This window comes from Hypanus sabinus, chromosome 3, assembly GCF_030144855.1.
Source record: "Hypanus sabinus isolate sHypSab1 chromosome 3, sHypSab1.hap1, whole genome shotgun sequence".
In the NCBI taxonomy this organism is placed as follows: Eukaryota; Metazoa; Chordata; class Chondrichthyes; order Myliobatiformes; family Dasyatidae; genus Hypanus; species Hypanus sabinus.
Genome location: NC_082708.1, coordinates 94,137,672 through 94,143,671, shown reverse-complemented (window position 1 = coordinate 94,143,671; position 6,000 = coordinate 94,137,672).

Genomic DNA, 6,000 nt, shown 5'->3' with positions numbered 1-6,000 from the left:
CCCATCGATCACACCAACCCTACCCCATCGATCACACCAACCCTACCCCATCGATCACACCACCCTACCCCATCGATCACACCAACCCTACCCCATCGATCACACCAACCCAACCCCATCGATCACACCAACCCTACCCCATCGATCACACCACCCTACCCCATTGATCACACCAACCCTACCCCATCGATCACACCAACCCTACCCCATCGATCACACCATATTACACCCATCGATCACCATTCCACCCCATCCCACCCCATCAATCACTGCCCCAACCACATCGATCACCACCACACCCCCATCGATCACCACCCCACTCCAATTGATGATCACACTCCCATCGATCACCACACCACATCCATTAATCACCACACCACAACACCACCCCACCCCCATCGATCACCAAATCACACCCATGGATCATATCACCCCACCCCCATCATCCACCACATCACCCCACCCCCATCGATCACCACAAACCACATCCATTGATCACCACACCCATCAATCACACCACCCCACCCCCACTGATCACCATCCCAACCCCATCTATCACAAACCACACCACACCCATCGATCACCACACACCACTCCCATTGATAACACAACTCCCATCGATCACCACACACCACTCCCATTGATCACCACACCATCACCCGACCACCATCGATCACCAAACCACTCCCATCGATCACATCACCCCACCCCCATCATTCACCACACCACCCCACACCCATTGATAACACAACTCCCATCAATCACCACAGAACAAATCCATTGATCACACAACCCCCATCGATTACCACCCCATCCCACCCCCATTAATCACCACACCACTCCCATCGATCACTACACCCATCAATCACCACACTACCCCCATCAATCACACTGCCCCACCCCATCGATCACCAAACCTCCCCCATCGGTCTAACACCATCCCAATCGATCATCACTCCCCCATCAATCATCACGCTACCCCCATCGATCACCACCCCACATCCATTGATCACAACACTCCAATCGATCACCACCCCAACCCCATTGATCACCAAACCACCTAGATCGATCACCAAACCACCCTCATCGATCTCTACCCCACACTCATGGATCACATCACCCCACCCCCATCATTCACCACACCACCCCAACCCTATCGATCACCACACCACCCTACAACCCCCATCGATCACACTACCCAATCAATCACACCAGCCACATCGATCAACACACACCACCCCCATCGATAATCACACTACCCCCATCGATCACACCACCCCAGACCTACCGATCACCAAACCACCCCATCAATCACCACCCCACCCCCAATCGATCACACCAGCCCACACCCATTGATCACCACCCACACCCATCGATTTCCATCCACCCCAACTGATCACCACAACAACCCCATCAATCACCATCCCACCCCAGCCCAATCAATCACCAAACCACCCCACCCCCATTTATTACCACACCACACCTATAGATCACCACCCCACCCCACCTCCATCGATCGGCACACACCACACCCATTGACCACCAAAACACCCCCATCGATCAATACACCACCCCACCCCAATCGATCATCACACCCCAGACCCATCAATCACCACCCCACTCCCATTGATCTCCACACCACACCATCACCCCACCCCCATAGATCACCACAATCCCCGTCGAGCACCACCCCACCCCACCCCATCCCTATCGATCACACCCCACCCCATCGATCACCAAACCACCCCCATTAATCACCACCCCACCCCACCTCCATCGATCACCGCACACCATCCCCATTGATCACATCACCACATCGATCACTACCCCACCCCACCCCCATTGATCACCACACCCAGCGATCATCACATCACCTCCATTGATCAACATACCACCCTCACCGATCACCACACCAGCCCCATCAATCACCACACCACCCTACCTGATCGATCACCACCCTACCCAATCATTCACCACCCTAACCCCATCGATCACCACTCCACCCCCATTGATCACCCCACCCCACCTCCATCGATCACCACCCCAACCCCATCTAATCATAAGAACTTTTCACAGGGGCACAATTGAGAGCATCCTGACTGGCTACATCACTGCCTGGTATGGGAACTGTACCTCTCTTAATCACAGGACTCCGCAGAGAGTGGTGCAGACTGCCCAGCACATCTGTATTTGTGAACTCCGACAATTCAGGACTTTTACAAGGACAGATGTGTAAAAAGGTCCCATAGGATCATTGGGGACCCAAGCTATCCCAACCACAATCTATTCTAGCTACTACCATCCTGGGAAATGGTGCCGCAGCATAAAAGCCAGGACCAACAGGTTTCGGGACAGCTTCTTCCAGCAGGCCATCAGACTGACGAACTTATGCTGATTTAAATGTACTCTATATTACACTGACTGTTTATTATTAATTACTATGATTGCAGATTTAGATGGAGACACAATGTAAAGATTTTTACTCCTCATGTATGTGAAGGATGTAATAAATAAAGTCAATTCAATTCAAAGTTGTTGGGTTAGAAGTTGGACACAGAGATGGGGAGGGTGGAGGCAATTACTACAAGTTTGAGAAATTAATGTTCATGCCATCAGGATGGAGGCTACTCAGATGGAATATAAGGTGTTAGTTCTCCAACCTGAGTGTAGCCTCATCATGGCTGTAGAGGAGGCTATGGACTGATATAATGGAATGGGAACAGTAAATAAAATTATCAGTGGAACTAGAAGGTCCAACACACTTAACCTCCACCAAGAATTATTATCTTACCATCCCATGCCTGCACTTTGGCAAGTCCGATCATCTGGCTGTACTTCTACTCCTGATGAACACGCAGTCCACAGCACCAGTGTAAGGACTGCTAAGTTATGGTCGGTTTCAGATGACTGCAGGGTGATTAACATTGTTCATTGCTCAAGAACAATAGTAAGGACAGGCCACTTTCCAACAAATTTAAATTACCTAAATCTAATTTTTTCAGATATCTACAAATCAGAAGTTCTACCATCTTTTCCCAATTCAACTTCAGTGGATTTCTCAGATTTGATTTTTACCTTAAACCCTTGTCAGAAGGGATTAGTAGCTTTTATTTATAATATGATTATGAAGATACAACCAGAAATATCAGATAGAATTAAACAAGAATGGGAAAAAGAACTTTGATATAATATTTCAACTGATAAATGGGAAAAAATTTTACAAATGGTTAATTCCTCTTCTATATGTGCTAAACATGCTTTAATACAATTTAAAATTGTACATAGAGCTTATATGTCTAAAGATAAGCTTGCTCGATTTTACTCTTATATTAACCCTCAATGTGACAGGTGTCATCTAGAAGTGGCTTCATTGACCCACATGTTTTGGTCATGTCCCACTTTACATAACTATTGGAAGGACATATTTACTACCATTTCTTCTATTTGGAATATCGATTTACAACCTCATTTCATTACTGCAATTTTTGGTATACCAAATGAGGATGGTATTCAGTTTTCCCCTTCAATCAGACGAATGATTGCTTTTGTAACATTAATGGCCAGAAGGTCTATATTACAAAACTGGAAAGAAGTAAATCCTCCTACCACGTCTCAGTGGCTTTCCCAAACTACTTCATATCTAAGTTTAGAAAAAATCAGAAGTACTATTTTTGACTCATCAGTCAAATTTGAAGAAACTTGGGGACCGTTTATTCGACACTTTCATATGAATTAATCTGACCTTTTCCAGACCTTCTTTCTGCTTATTCTTGTTCAGGTATGGAGTTCCGGAGTTTTTTTTGACACTATCACATACTTATAAACTGTTACTATTGCCCATGTTAGTTTAGTTTAGTGCTTTTTTTATCAATATACATTTCCTTTTACTTATTTTTAATTCTTTTTTCTTTTTTGACGATTATTTTTGTTTTTTTTTCATATGTAGTTATACAGACTTGATTAATGTACTTTTTTCTGTTGATGTTTTAATAGGATATTATTATCTTATTATAAATGTAATTTCAAGTCTATTGTATTCATAACCTATTCATTATTATGTTATGTTTTTCTTTATATATATATGAAACTTAATAAAAAGATTGAAAAAAAAAGAAAGAAAAGAAGGACAGGCCAGGTGTTTGCTACCATTCTTGAATAATGTTATGTTTTATAACTCCAGTACTAAGCAAAAGCAAAATATGCGAACCAGGGAAAATGTGTTTACTTTGTTTTGTCTTTTTTAGTGAGGTACATGCATATGACATGACGATGGAGGCCATTGAGGTACTTTTACATATAACTCATGATGAATTATGTACACAACAAAGAATGCTTAATCAAACCATTTACTTACAATACTACTCAAATATTACTAAAATATTAAATACACAACATTCCTCACTCCTTAACACTCTAGCTATAAACCACAACTCAATATGAAATGCATCTCAACATGTATATTAAAAAAATATATATAAATATAATATTTATATATATATATATATGTATGTATGTATGTGTGTGTGTGTGTGTGTGTGTGTGTATAGAGCTACTATAAAAACATCCACAGCATAGTAAATTTTAAATTGTCACATTCAATCCTAAAAATCTAATCACTGTGTAGAATTTTTACTCTTTTGGGATAATGTCTTCCCTGACTCTGTTTTGCAGGTGAGACTTGTGGTGATGAAACAATCTCAGGTTCTGGGACTTCCTCCATGGTGGTTGTAAGGTTGACTCTGGGACTGCAGGAAGTGGTTCTGACAGCTCTGACTACCACTTTTCTCTAACAATTGACGCTGCTGTCCTTGACTGCTTGCAATGTCATCTCCTGATGACATCAGACATGAGCTCCACTGTGTAGACCAGCACTCCAGTTCTGTATTCAATCTTTCCAAATACCTACATGTGATCATCTCTGTAGTTCCTCACTAGAACTGCTTGTCCAGGAGTGAAACATCAGATCTCCTTGTTGGAGAAGCCCTCAGCTGGACTCTATTGCTTGTCCTGCATACTCCTTCTGAGACTGGGTTTGAGGAGATCCAAGGGTGAGTACAAGGGATGATGCAGGAACAGTATAGTAGGTAAGTAGATGGATGTGAGGTGTGCTGCTTTGCGATATGCAGAGGAAATTCAGTGTCACTGTAGTATATTCTACTGACATTGCTTGCAGTGCTTTCTTTAGACTCTTGACAAACCTTTCCATCCTGCCCTCAAATTTACTTGGTCCATGTCTGATGCTTCTCTTTCTTGATTTCTCTATCTCCACCTCTGAAGGCAGACTATCAGCTGACATCCTTTACAAACCTACTCTCAGTTTTCTCGACCACACCTCTTCCTATTCCCTTCTTTCAGTTCCTCCTTCTCTGCCACATCTGTTCTCAGGATGAGGCTTCCATTCTGCAGTATCCAAAATATCTTTATTTCAAAAATGGAGTTTCCAATCTACCACCATCATTGCTGCCCTCACCTCCTCCATTTCCCACACAACCCATTGTCACATCTTCCTGTCATCCCTTGCCCCTACCTAACACCCTATCAGCATCTGTACCTAAAACATCATTCTTGACAGCTTCTCTCATTTCCAATGGCATACTACCATGAACCACATCTTTCCCTCCACTGCTCCTGTCCACTTTCTAAAGGAATTACTCTCTACACATTTCTTATTCTGGGCATGAAGGAAAAAGGCCGGAGATTGCGGCTGAGAGGGAAATGGATCAACCATGATGAAGTGGCTGAGCAGACTTAATGGACCAAATTCTGTTCCTATATCCTATGATCAGCTTTTTACTTCATCTTCCCCTGCCCAATGTGTATTGTGTACTGTTTTGTCAGCTGTTATTTATTTGTTAGTTTGTATATTTTAGAGATTCAACTTGGTAACAGACTCTTCTGGCCTAATGAGCCCACACCACCCATTTACACTAAGGTGACCAACTAGCCCACCTGTCTTTGGAAAGTAGGAGGAAACCGGAGCATTTGGAGGAAACACACATG